The sequence below is a fragment of the Nycticebus coucang genome, chromosome 23, assembly GCF_027406575.1.
Source record: "Nycticebus coucang isolate mNycCou1 chromosome 23, mNycCou1.pri, whole genome shotgun sequence".
Classification (NCBI taxonomy): domain Eukaryota; kingdom Metazoa; phylum Chordata; class Mammalia; order Primates; family Lorisidae; genus Nycticebus; species Nycticebus coucang.
The window spans coordinates 5,135,173-5,150,086 of record NC_069802.1 but is presented as its reverse complement, the minus strand read 5'-3'; positions in this window follow the sequence as shown (position 1 = coordinate 5,150,086).

Below are 14,914 nucleotides of genomic sequence, written 5' to 3'. Positions count from 1 at the left end.
TAAAATAAGCCATAATCATTATCAGTCATTTATTAAATTACAAAGTGAATGTTTCATAACTGTAATGAGTGTCTTTAAAGAAAACAATAAGAGATATTTTACTTAGTCTCAAATTGAAAAGACTTGAAAAATAACTTAATTATTTAAGCCCTTTGAAATAGCTTGATATCAATTAGCAAATCATGATTCAATTCAATTATACTAATATAATCCCTTCAACTCTTTTTAAGACAGAGTCTCACTCTGTTGCCCTGGTAGAGTGTGGTAGCATCACAGCTCACAGCAACCTCAAACTCTTGGGCTCAAGTGATCTTCTTGCCTCAGTGTGCCAAGTAGGTGGGACTACAGACGCCCACCACAACACCTGGCTAGGTTTTCTTTTCTTTTCTCTTTTTGAGACAGAGTCTCACTATGTCGCCCTTGGTAGAGTGCCATGGTATCACAGCTCACAACAACCTCAAAGTCTTGGGCTTAAGTGATTCTCTTGCCTCAGCCTCCCAAGTAGCTGGGACTATAGGCACCCGCCACAATGCCTGGTTATTTTGTTGTAGTTGTCATTGTTGTTTGGCAGGCCCGGGATGGGTTCGAACCTGCCAGCCTCAGTGTATGTGGCCGGTGCCATAACCACTGTGCTATGAGTGTTGAGGCCTGGCTAGGTTTTCTATTTTTTTTTTTAGGTTATTTTTATTTTCTATTTTTAGTAGAGATGAGGGTCTCACTCTTGCTTAGGCTGGTCTCGAACTCCTAAATTCAGGCAATCCAGCCACCTCGGCCTCCCAGAGTGCTAGGATTACAGGTGTAAGCTAGCGCACCAGGCTGTCCCTTCAACTCTTGAAAGTACAGATATGGAGAGAGACACCCAGGACTTCACTTGGCAAACTTGCAACCTGAAGCATAACAGTGGCTAATAAAATGCATGTGACAGGATTATATTAATTCATTTAATACTGCAGTAGAATTTCTTGGCAGAATTTCTCCTAATAGTACAGACTCTATAAGAAGACCATCTAGGTGAAATTTATGCCAAAAATGACCTCAAGTGGTTTTGTACCACTACTAGTGCAGCCATGCAGACAGAATCCAGTGGCTGAGACAAAGGATGGCACAGACTCAAGTCAGGAATCTGATTTCCGGGAACCACTTGAATCCTCAAATTCAAACTGACCAGTGAGACAAGAGGGAGAAAAAATCTCAGTTCAGCATCTGTTAGTCAACAACTGATAGATTTCTCACTAAGCTTCCCCTCTTATGTTCTGCTTCTGTCATTTTTTGCTGTGTGGAAAAACTTAACTTATATTCAATACTTCCATTCAGTGTTTCATTTCTGCTTTCAATTTTTTCATTTTTAAGACTTCTTATTTTTGTTGTTTTCTAAATGTTTCTTTTCATAGCACCCTGTTCTTGTTTCATGGTTACAATCAATATCTCATGTCTAAAGGGCTTTTTAACTTTAAAAATGTTGGGGCCAGGAGCAGTGGGTCATGCCTGTAATCCTAGCACTGTGAGATGCTAAGGTGGGAGGATCGATTGAACCTAAGAGTTCAAGATAACTCTGAGCAAAAGCAAGACCCTGTATCCACAAAAAAAAAAAGAAAAGAAAAAGAAAAATTAGCCAGGCACATACCTGTAGTCCCAGCTACTGGGGAGGCTGACACTGCAATGAGCTATGATGACACCACTGTTCCCTAGCCCCAATAGCAGAATGAGACCATCTCTCTCAAAAAAGTTTTATTTTCCCTGCTTGGTCTCCACTGCACCTCGTATGCTGCTTTTTCTTTTTTCTTTGTTTTTGTTTTTGAGACAGGGTCTCAGTCTGTCACTCAGGCTAGAGTGCAGTGGCATCAACATAGCTCATGTCAACCTCAGACTCCTGGACTTCAGGGATCATCCTGCTCCATTTCCAAAGCAGCTGGACAGTAGGCGAGAGCCACCATGCCTGACTACTTTTCTCTATTTTTAGTAGAGGTGGAGTCTCTCTCTTAACTCAGGCTGGTCTAAAACTCCTGACTTAAGGCAACCTTCCCACCTTGGCCTCCCATAATGCTGAGATTACAGGCAAGCACCGCTGTGCCTGGCTGTCTCTTTGGTCTTTTATTGTATGTGGGGCGTCTGTCTAGTCTACAGTGGAGGTTTCCCTTGATGTGCAGTAACCTTTGGTTGTCTGCTCATACTTAAGAGGAGACTAAGAAACTGACTGGAAGCTCTGAGCACACGGGTAGGATTTCTTTTCTTTCTTTCTTTTTTTTTATTGTTGGGGATTCATTGAGGGTACAATAAGCCAGGTTACATTGATTGCAATTGTTAGGCAAAGTCCCTCTTGCAATCATGTCTTGCCCCCATAAAGTGTGACACACACCAAGGCCCCACCCCCCTCCCTTCGTCCCTCTTTCTGCTTTTCCTCCCTCCCCCGCATAACCTTAATTGTCATTAATTGTCCTCATATCAAAATTGGGTACATAGGATTCATGCTTCTCCATTCTTGTGATGCTTTACTAAGAATAATGTCTTCCACTTCTATCCAGGTTAATATGAAGGATGTAAAGTCTCCATTTTTTTTAATGGCTGAATAGTATTCCATGGTATACATATACCACAGTTTGTTAATCCATTCCTGGGTTGGTGGGCATTTAGGCTGTTTCCACATTTTGGCGATTGTAAATTGAGCTGCAATAAACAGTCTAGTACAAGTGTCCTTATGATAAAAGGATTTCTTTCCTTCTGGGTAGATGCCCAGTAATGGGATTGCAGGATCAAATGGGAGGTCTAGCTTGAGTGCTTTGAGGTTTCTCCATATTTCCTTCCAGAAAGGTTGTACTAGTTTGCAGTCCCACCAGCAGTGTAAAAGTGTTCCCTTCTCTCCACATCCACGCCAGCATCTGCAGTTTTCAGACTTTGTGATGTGGGCCATTCTCACTGGGGTTAGATGATATCTCAGGGTTGTTTTGATTTGCATTTCTCTAATATATAGAGATGATGAACACTTTTTCATATGTTTGTTAGCCATTCGTCTGTCATCTTTAGAGAAGGTTCTATTCATGTCTCTTGCCCATTGATATATGGGATTGTTGGCTTTTTTCATGTGGATTAATTTGAGTTCTCTATAGATCCTAGTTATCAAGCTTTTGTCTGATTGAAAATATGCAAATATCCTTTCCCATTGTGTAGGTTGTCTCTTTGCTTTGGTGATTGTCTTCTTAGCTGTACAGAAGCTTTTCAGTTTAATGAAGTCCCATTTGTTTATTTTTGTTGTTATTGCAATTGCCATGGCAGTCTTCTTCATGAAGTCTTTCCCCAGGCCAATATCTTCCAGTGTTTTTCCTATGCTTTCTTGGAGGATTTTTATTGTTTCATGCCTTAAATTTAAGTCCTTTATCCATCTTGAATCAATTTTTGTGAGTAGGGAAAGGTGTGGGTCCAGTTTCAGTCTTTTACATGTAGACATCCAGTTATCCCAAAACCATTTATTGAATAGGGAGTCTTTCCCCCAAGGTATGTTCTTGTTTGGTTTATCGAAGATTAGGTGGTTGTAAGATGTTAGTTTCATTTCTTGGTTTTCAATTCGATTCCAAGTGTCTATGTCTCTGTTTTTGTGCCAGTACCATGCTGTCTTGAGCACTATGGCTTTGTAGTACAGACTAAAATCTGGTATGCTGATGCCCCCAGCTTTATTTTTATTACTAAGAACTGCCTTAGCTATATGGGGTTTTTTCTGGTTCCATACAAAATGCAGAATCATTTTCTCCAAATCTTGAAAGTACGATGTTGGTATTTTGATAGGAATGGCATTGAATAGGTACATTGCTTTGGGAAGTATAGGCATTTTAACAATGTTGATTCTTCCCATCCATGAGCATGGTATGTTCTTCCATTTGTTAATATCCTCTCTATTTCCTTTCTGAGGATTTCATAGTTTTCTTTATAGAGGTCCTTCACCTCCTTCGTTAGGTATATTCCTAGGTATTTCATTTTCTTTGAGACTATGGTGAAGGGAATTGTGTCCTTAATTAGCTTCTCATCTTGACTGTTATTGGTGTACACAAAGGCTACTGACTTGTGGACATTGGTTTTATATCCTGAAACATTACTGTATTTTTTGATGACTTCTAGGAGTCTTGTGGTTGAGTCTTTGGGGTTCTCTAAGTATGAGATCATGTCGTCAGCAAAGAGGGAGAGTTTGACCTCCTCTGCTCCCATTTGGATTCCCTTTATTTCCTTGTCTTGCCTAATTGTATTGGCTAGAACTTCCAGCACTACGTTGAATAGTAAAAGTGACAGAGGACAACCTTGTCTGGTTCCAGTTCTAAGAGGAAAAGCTTTCAGTATAACTCCATTCAGTAAAATACTAGCTGTGGGTTTGTCATAGATAGCTTCAATCAGTTTTAGAAATGTGCCACCTATGCCTATACTCTTCAGTGTTCTAATTAGAAAAGGATGCTGGATTTTATCAAATGCTTTTTCTGCATCTATTGAGAGGATCATGTGATCTTTATTTTTGCCTCTGTTAATATGGTGGATAACGTTTATAGACTTGCGTATGTTAAACCAGCCTTGCATCCCTGGGATGAAGCCTACTTGATCATGATGAATGACTTTTTTGATGATAAGCTGTAATCTATTGGCTAGGAATTTGTTGAGAATTTTTGCATCTATATTCATGAGTGAGATTGGTCTGAAATTCTCCTTTTTGTTTGGGTCTTTTCCTGGTTTTGGTATCAGGGTGATGTTTGCTTCATAGAATGTGTTGGGGAAGATTCCTTCTTCCTCAATTTTTTGGAATAATTTCTGCAGTACAGGAATAAGCTCTTCCTTGAAGGTTTGATAGAATTCTGGAGTGAAGCCATATGGACCAGGGCCTTTTTTGGTTGGAAGATTTTTTATTGTTTCTTTGATCTCAGTGCTTGAAATTGGTCTGTTCAGGAGGTCTATTTCTTCCTGGCTAAGTCTAGGGAGAGGGTGTGATTCCAAATATTGATCCATTTCCTTCACATTGTCAAATTTCTGGGCATAGAGTTTCTGGTACTATTCAGAGATGATCTCTTGTATCTCCGTGGGATCAGTTGTTATTTCCCCTTTATCATTTCTGATTGAGGTTACTAGAGATTTTACTTTTCTATTTCTTGTTAGTCTGGCCAATGGTTTATCTATTTTATTTCTTTTTTCAAAAAACCAACTCCTTGTTTCATTAATTTTCTGAATGATTCTTTTGTTTTCAATTTCATTGATCTCTGATTTGATTTTGGATATATCTTTTCTTCTATTGAGTTTAGGCTTAGATTGTTCTTCTTTTTCCAATTCCAAAGATGGCTTGTAAGATTGTTGGTGCACTCTCTTTCTGTTTTTCGAATGTAGGCATCTAAAGCAATGAATTTTCCTCTCAAAACTGCTTTTGCAGTATCCCACAGGTTTTGGTAGCTTGTGTCTTCATTGTTGTTATGCTCAAGAAAGTTAATGATTTCCCCTTTTATTTCTTCCTGCACCCATCTGTTATTCAACAGAAGATTGTTTAATTTCCATGCCTTTGGGTGGGGTCGAGCAGTTTTGTTAGAGTTGAGTTTCACCTTTAGTGCCTTATGGTCTGAGAAGATACAAGGTAAAATTTTAATTCTTTTGATTCTGTTGATATTTGTTTTGTGTCCCAGGATATGATCAATTTTGGAGAATGTTCCATGGGGTGATGAGAAGAATATGTATTCTTTATCTTTGGGATGCAGTGTTCTATATGCGTCTATCAAGCATAGTTGTTCTAGGGTCTCATTTCAATCTCTTATATCTTTGTTTAATTTCTGTTTAGAGGATCTGTCCAGCTCTGTAAGAGGAGTGTTAAAGTCCCCTGTTATGATGGTATTATCGGATATCATATTGCTCAGACTGAGTAAGGTCTGTTTCAAGAATCTGGGAGCATTTAAATTGGGTGCATAAATATTTAGAATTGAAATGTCTTCTTGTTGTATTTTTCCCTTGACCAATATAAAGTGAGCATCTTTGTCTTTTTTGACTTTAGTTGCTTTAAATCCACATGAATCTGAAAATAAGATTGCAACTCCTCTATTCTTCTGAATTCCATTTGCCTGAAAAATTGTCTTCCAACCCTTGACTCGGAGCTTTAATTTGTCTTTTGAAGCCAGGTGTGTTTCTTACGGATAGCAAATGGATGCCTTGTGTTTTTTAATCCAGTCAACCAATCTATGTCTCTTCAGTGGGGAATTCAAGCCATTAACAATTATTGAGATAATTGATAAGTGTGGTAGTATTCTATTCATCTTATTTTGTGAGAGTCCATTGCTTAGTTTTATCTTTTGCATCAGTGTGGAGGTTAGGTTCTGTGCTTTAATTTCTGAGTTCTTACTTTGCTGCTGATCCATTGTGGTGGTCAGTGTGCAGAACAGGTTGAAGTATTTCCTGTAGAGCTAGTCTTGTTGTGGCTAATTTCCTCAATGTTTGTATATCCGTAAATGATTTGATTTCTCTGTCAATTTTTAAGCTTAGCTTAGCAGGGTACAGAATTCTGGGCTGGAAATTGTTCTGTTTAAGTAGATTAAATGTAGATGACCATTGTCTTCTTGCTTGGAAAGTTTCATTAGAGAAGTCTGCGGTCACTCTGATGGATTTGCCCCTGTAGGGCAACTGGCGCTTACTCCTGGCAGCTTGCAGAATCTTTTCTTTTGTCTTGACTTTGGACAGGTTCATCACAATGTGTCTTGGAGAAGCTCGGTTAGAGTTGAGGTGACCTGGGGTCCGATATCCCTCTGAAAGCAGTGTGTCAGAATCTTTGGTGATATTTGGGAAATTTTCTTTTATAATATTCTCTAGTATGGCTTCCATTCCTCTGGGGCATTCTTCTTCCCCTTCTGGGATTCCTATGAGTCATATGTTGGAATGCTTCATAAAGTCCCATAATTCTGACAGTGAATGTTCTGCTTTCTCTCTCTTCTTTTCTGCCTCTTTTACTATCTGAGTTATCTCAAGAACGTTGTCTTCTACCTCTGAAATTCTTTCTTCTGCATGGTCTAACTTGTTGCTGATACTTTCCATTGCATCTTTAAGTTCCCTAATTGACTGTTTCAGTTCCTTCAGCTCTGCTATATCTTTTTATATTCTTCATATTGTTCATCTCTTATTTGATTCTGTTTTTGGATTTCCATTTGGTTATTTTCCACTTTATTAGCAGTTTCCTTCATTATTTCCATTATTTCTTTCATTGTTTTCATCATGTGTATTCTAAATTCCCTTTATGTCATTCCTAACATTTCTTTTTTTTTTTTTTTTGGTAGAGACAGAGTCTCACTGTACTGCCCTCTGGTAGAGTGCCGTGGCGTCACATGGCTCACAGCAACCTCTAACTCTTGGGCTTATGCGATTCTCTTGCCTCAGCCTCCCGAGCAGCTGGGACTACAGGCGCCCGCCACAGCGCCCGGCTATTTTTTTGTTGCAGTTCAGCTGGGGCTGGGTTTGAACCCGCCACCCTTGGTATATGGGGCCGGCGCCCTACTCACTGAGCCACAGGCGCCGCCCCATTCCTAACATTTCTTACAGGTGGAATCCTCTGCAGTAGCTACCTCCTGGTCCCTTGGCGGGGTTGTTCTGGACTGGTTCTTCATGTTGCCTGGAGTTTTCTGCTGATTCTTCCTCATGAGTGATTTCTTTTATCTGTTTCCTTGCCCTAATTTTCCTTTCACTTCCTCTTGCTCTTTAAGTTCTTGTGCCTGTGGACTAACGGTTAGATGAGTCCTTTTGGTACAGGACCAGAAGGGTGAGAAGGTTGAAGAGCAAGAAAGGGATGAAAGAAAGGAGGATGGAGTGAAAAGAAAAAAAAATTAGAGAAAGGAGAGGAGATGGGTAAAAGGAATATTGACAAAAAGAAGAGAGGCACAGAAATATGGAGACAGAGCAATATAGGTGTGCAGTAGGGTACTTTGATACAACCTTAAAAAAAAAACACCTTCTGGGGGTGCCCAGTTGGGTGGTTCCCTTGAGGTCAGCAGCTCTTTGCTAACCTGATCAGACACAGTACCCCACCTCCACCAAGTAGAAAGGAAAGACAAAAATGCTATAAATCAAACCAAAACAAGCAAACAGAAAACTTTACGGGATAAAATTGGGTGAAAAACCAAATAATAGTGGTAGAAACAGTAGCAAAAATGAAGTTCTAGTTATTAAAAAAGGCAGTAATGGGAAATTATAATTAAACTAGAAAAATTGAGAAAGAAAAAAGATCTGTACAGAAAAGTTTGAAATTAAAAAACAAAACAACATCAACAACATCAAAATAAACAAAAAAAAAACAACCAAACCAAACCAAGCAAAACAAAATACAACCAAAAACAAAGCAGTATGTATATGTTGTTGAATATTGTCTGGGCAACACGTGGTCTTCTGGGGTATTAGATGTTAATCACAGTTCTGATACGACTGGAGGCTGCTGATTTCTCAAACCCCAGCAGGTAGACACCCTAAATCTCTCTTCAGCCCACTTAAAAGGCACTTTGAACTTGTAAACTTGCTGAGTAGAAGCCTTCCCAGGAAAGCGCTTGTCGCTGGAATCACTGATGAAGTGGTTATCCACTTACCCAGTGTGCCAAAACGGTCTCACTCTGCCCCTGAGGGTTAGGGCTGCAAGGCGGCTCAGACCCCACCTTTAGGCTACTCAGTGCTGGGTTACCAGCACCCACCCGGATTCTAGCTCTGTGACCCTGAGGGCAGAGCTTGCCAGGGCAGATCGCTCACAATGGCTCCCTGTGGCCCACAGCCAAACACTATTAGCTCCGTCTGGCTCAGCGGCTCAGACTGGGGCCCCAGACAACAGCCAAAGTTCTCCGCATTCCCGCCCAGGCTCTCCCCAAGGCAGCTCAACTGAGTGCCAAGTCCAAAGACACTAAAACAGTTCACAGGTAAGGCCTTTCCGGTTTGCAGTCTCGCTGCTACTGAACTTGCAGTTGCGGGCGGGTTCAGACCCATTGAACACACGTGACTACTTGGCAGTTTTCCACTGTTTTAGTCTTCCTCTTGGGGTCCAGAAGTCTCTCGCTGACTCTATGTATCCTCACAGGGCTGATGATAGGCAGATCCCACCAGCCAGAGATGCCTGGAGTCCTATCTCCCCGGACTCACGGTGCCCAGATGCAAGGAAGCTGTTAGTCGGCCGCCATCTTGCTCTCCTCCAGTGGGATTTATTTTCCCTTTAAGGTGATGTGGAGGGGCCATTTTCCTCTGAGCACACGGGTAGGATTTATTTTCCCTTTAAGGTGACGTGGAGGGGCCATTTTCTTAAGGAGTCTCCAGGGTCATTCTCTTGTGATCCCAGCTGCCAAGTTCTGAGGCTCCGAGGAGTTCCCATATCTTGCCTGCACATAGTCTCACATTCTTTTTTCGTGCTGTACTCACGCTCTCAACTGTGCCTGATGTCACCACTGCAGAGAATCTGTCACCTTCTACGGAGAGGAGACCTCCAGTCTAGGGGAACGTCTCATCTGTTCTGGCTGCTGTAACGAAGTACCATAGACGGAGTGGCTTATAAGCAGAAATTTGTCTCACAGCTTTGAAGGCTGGAAGTCTGAGACCAGGAGGCCCAGAATGGTGTGGTTCTGGGGACAGTTCCCTTCTGGGTCACAGAACCTGGTCCCTTCATCAGATCATCACATGGTGGAGAGTGAGAAAGTTCTCTGGGCCCTAATCCCCTCCATGAGAGCTCTGCCCTCATGACCTCATGACCTTCCAAAGGCCCCTCCACCCCACATAATATCACATTGTGGGACAGGATCTCAACATTTGAATTTGAGAAAACACATTCAGTTCATAAATGATCTGGACATTTAACCACTTCTCCATCTTTTCCTTCTCTTCCTGCTCCTCCTCCTCTCCTTTGAAAAGAATTTTTTTATTCAGATATCATTTACACGCTGAGAAATGCATGCATTTTAAGAGGCCACCTAACTAGCTGCATCTGAAACAATCCCCCCAATTCTAGTTCATCTCCCTGAAGCAAGAGGCGCTGCCCAGGGAACCCAAGGTATAACCAAGTTACTGTGTAGTCAACCCCCTGTCTAGGCAAGAGGGGAGCTGTCTCTGGTCGACCTCCCATCTGGGTGAGAGGAGAGCTGTCTCTGGTTGACCTCCCGTCTGGGTGAGAGGGGAGCTGTCTCTGGTCAACCCGTTGTCTAGGTGAGAGGGGAGCTGTCTCTGGTCGACCCCCTGTCTAGGTGAGAGGGGAGCTGTCTCTGGTTGACCCCCCATCCAGGTGAGAGGGGAGCTGTCTCTGGTCAACACCCCCGTCTAGGTGAGAGGGGAGCTGTCTCTGGTCAACCCCTTGTCTAGGTGAGAGGGGAGCTGTCTCTGGTCGATCCCCTGTCCAGGTGAGAGGGGAGCTGTCTCTGGTCGACCCCCCCATCTAGGTGAGAGGGGAGCTGTCTCTGGTCAACCCCTTGTCTAGGTGAGAGGGGAGCTGTCTCTGGTTGACCCCCCCGTCTAGGTGAGAGGGGAGCTGTCTCTGGTCAACCCCTTGTCTAGGTGAGAGGGGAGCTGTCTCTGGTTGACCCCCCATCTAGGTGAGAGGGGAGCTGTCTCTGGTCAACCCCCCATCTAGGTGAGAGGGGAGCTGTCTCTGGTCGACCCCCCGTCTAGGTGAGAGGGGAGCTGTCTCTGGTTGACCCCCCGTCTAGGTGAGAGGGGAGCTGTCTCTGGTCAACCCCCCCATCTAGGTGAGAGGGGAGCTATCTCTGGTCGACCCCCCATCTAGGTGAGAGGGGAGCTGTCTCTGGTTACTAGTTCTTTCCTTTCTTTCTTCTCCAGTACCTAGGCTGAGAGAAGCATTTCATCTAAGCTGCTCTGCCTTTGCTAATGGACAGGTAACACCTCTCTCCTACCTGTGTGATGAGATTCTGGCTTTCATGGAGTGTGTGGGGAGAGGGTGTCTCATTTCCTCCATGCACACCTGAGGCTCTAGGGGGGGTGGGGGGTGTCTCACTTCCTCCATGCACTCCTGAGGCTCTGTGTGGGGGGGGTGTGTCTCACTTCCTCCATGCACACCTGAGGCTCTGTGTGTGGGGGGCATCTCACTTCCTTCATGCACTCCCGAGGTTCTGTGTCTTGTGTCCTGCCCTCACCAAACCCCCCAACCCAGCCTCACCCCAGACTCTTGGTTCCTGGTATTGGCAGACACCATTCTAAGTCCCTGATTGTCAAAGGATATTTATTTATTTATTTATTTTGAGACAGAGTCTCACTATGTCGCACTGGGTAGAGTGTGGTAGCACCATAACTCACAGCAACCTCAAACTCTTGGGCTTAAGCGATTCTCTTGCCTTAGCCTCCCAAGTAGCTGGGACCACAGGTGTCCACCACAACGCCCAGCTAGGTTTTTTTTGTTGTTGTTGTTGCAGTTGTCATTGTTGTTGGGAGACCCAGACTGGGAATGTGGCCAGCACCCTAATGGCTGAGCTACAGGTGCCAAGACTTCAAAGGATATTTATTGTATTTAATTCAAGAGTTTGGGGTGTCATAGCTGCAGGATTTTTCAGAATACCTAGTGTGAGATATTGCCAGGAACAATTCCTCTTGCTAAAGCCTATTCATCTTTAAAGGCTCAATTCAAAAGTCACCTCTTATGTAAACGCTTACCACTGGTAGTGGAGTTTGACTTTCTTTCTAATGAAAGAAACTTTCCACAGCCCTATGACCCCCAGAATTCCCCCCCATCCTGTAACTTACTTGGAAGGTCGCCTTAACATATTTTCATTCGCTTTAATTAATGCCTGCGGGGGGGGGGAGGATGCTTAATACTCATTGAATTAAAAAAAATAATAATTGATAATGTGCCATAGTCCACATTCTGCAAGGCTTGTTCCCAATCTCGTCTGTTGAGATATGCTCAATATATGCACATTCAATACAGTCAGGAATCAGCTGCCTTCACTCTGTCCCTGAAACACACTCAGCTGGTTCCTATCTCCAGGTCTTTGCACTCACTGTCTTTCTGCTTAGAATGCTCTTCCCCTGGGGGTTTGCATGGCTAACACCTTCCAATTCTGCAGGTCTCCATTCCAATGCTACCCTCAGAGAGAGGGCTCTTCTAACCACCACCACTTCACACCCAGTCATGTTACCCAAATATTCTGTTCTTCATTCCACATGTTTTATATAATCACCTAAGTTAGCTTATTTATTTATGTGGTTTCTAAAAAAATTAAAACACAATGCAATTTAAGTAGTAGCCTTCCCAGAACCTAGGATGATGCCACGTGATACGTATTTGGTAAATAATGTGTTAACTGCCTAATATGTACAGTTGCAAAGGATTTTGAAACATGAACCCTGGCAAGTTCATTGACAAGTTCAACTGGTAAAAGTAGATGTTTCTTCAGACCGTCTTGAAGATTTTTCCATGGCTGTGATAGACAGTTAGTGACATCTGCCTTTTTCTAGGCCAAAGTTATGGAAGCTATCCTTTGGAGTTCTGGGGACCTCCCTTATCATTTAAATCATGAGTTAGAGGGGGTTCAGCCCATTTTCTAAGTAAAGTCCTGCCTTTTTCTGTAGGTGGAGCCAGCTTTGGTCCCCACTGTCATAGAGCTGGGTTGAATTCCTTCCAGGGAGGACTGTGGTTGAGCCAACCAGTTATTTTATGTTATGTTATTTTATTTTATATATTTTTTAAATTGAGATAGAGTCTCACTTTGTCACCCTTGGTAAAGTACCATGGCTTCATACCTCACAGCAACCTCCAACTCTTGAGCTCAAGCTATTCTCTTGCCTCAGCCACCAAGCTATTTTGTTGTTTGTTTGTTTTGTTTTGTTTTTTGTTTAGCAGGACCAGGCTGGATTTGAACCCACCAGGCCCAGAGCATGTGGCCGGCGCCCTAACCGCTGACAACCAGTTTTCCCTAAAGGATGTCGCCTCGCCACCTGCTTCTGCCTACATCTTCCAAAGAAGTTTGTGTGCTAGGAAGGAGGGAGACATGAGTTGGTAGTTAAGGGAGAACACCCTGCAGTGGGGACTTAGAAAAACAAGGTGACACAGGGCACCAGAGGATTAGAACAGAGGGTAGACCTAAAAGGTGGGACAAAGGGAGGAAAAAGCACAGCTGAAAGGCCTCAGAAACAACTTGAACCTACTTTGATGTAGACTCCAAGGTCAGCTTTGCCTACGATTGTCCTGAAAAGATGAAATTCCTCTTAACTTGTCTTGGCCAGAAAGCTTACGTGTAAGTAGAGGAAAGGAGGTTCAAGGTGATCTTTTTTTTTTTTTAACCTGGAACATGGGCTTTTTGCCTGACAAGGAATATGTTTACGCAGAGCATAAACTTCTCCTTCTCTTTTTAAAAATGCCATCATTGTATCTCTGAAGCCCAGTGGAGATGTGCACCTTTCCTGTCTCCACCCCAACTCCCCAACCACGGTCTTGTCACCTTTCATCTTGCACCTACTGGACGCCCGGTCTGCAGGGTTTGTCTCTGGGTCAAGTGCGTCCCCTTTGGAAGCAGTTCTGCCTGAGTCTAGCCATGCCCACACAGGGCTCCCAGAAGACTCTTCAGCACTTGTGTGCAAAGAGTTTGTTAAAATTGCCTGTCCTTCCTCAGACTGTCTGACTCAGTAGATTGGATGCCAGGTCCAGGCCTCTGCATTTTAAACTAAAACCACAGGAGTCTGTGGATCCCTCTTTTATAAAATTGGCTTTTAGAGCTGGCAGGTGCAGTGAGGCGGGTGGATTGCTTGAGCTCAGGAGTTCAGATCAGCCTGAGCAAGAGTGAGACCCCATGTCTAAAAAAAATAGCCAGGTGTTGTGGTGGGCATCTGTAGTCCCAGCCTTGGGAGGCTGAGGCAAGAGGATCACTTAAGGTTGCTGAGAATTGTGACTCCAAGGCACTCTACCCAGGGTGACAGAGTGAGACTCTATTTCAAAAAAAAAAAGACTTTTAGAAAAAATAATAATAATAGTTAACATTTACTGAGTATTTCTTTGAGCCAGGGATGTGCTAATTCCTTTCAGTGCACTGTCCCATCATAGCCGATAAACAGGCCGAGAGGCCCCCTAGAATAAAGGTCTGTGACTTTAAAGTCTACGAGGCTATGGATATTTTTGAAATCTGTGAGTTTTCTGTAGTATTCTCTGATTCTCTAATACCTTGTTCCACACAGCATGGCCCGTGGCCCTCAGCATTGACAACTCTGGGAAGTTACTAGAAATGTAGGCTCTTTGCCTCCCAACCTTGACCCTGTGAATCAGAATCTACATTTTACCAACTTACCCAGGGGAAGCCTATATGCATTAAGGTTGGAGAAGTGCTGCTCCAATATAGTTTACTTCTTATAGTCCACAAAATTTGGACTCCACCTCATTCCAAACAAATGAGTGGTGTGGTTTCCTATGACATATGTTATGGAAAAACCTTATGTTGTATCTCAAATGTGATTCATATTGGTTTATGAGCTTTAATTCATCCAGTCAACTAGATTTAGTGAACCTAATTGTATTATTCCTCCCCTAGACTATTACAATTATCTCCTATTTGGTCTCTCTGCCTCCAATCTCTCCTTTTAATCCATTGCAAACTTTTTCTTTAAAGCAGTATAACACAAAATTATTATTGAAAGAAAATTATTGAAATATCCACAATAGTAAAAATGCAGCTGCTCTGGCTGACATGTGTTGGGTGGGGGATGGTTTCAGAGCTCTGCCTTCTTAGTTTCCCCCCAGAGTCCTCAAGACACTGCCTTTGAACTCACAGGTGTCTGTGGAGCACCATGTGTAGCCAATCATTCCGTTATAATTGAAGCACCAAAGTTTATGATAAATGTATGTTAAAATAACTTGTAGTGGATTCAAGTCAGGCTCTCACTCTTGTGTCAATATGCTTTCCTGAGGATGAAAGCCCTGATAGTAGTTACACGAAGAAAAATGGATATTATGGTGGGAAAGGGT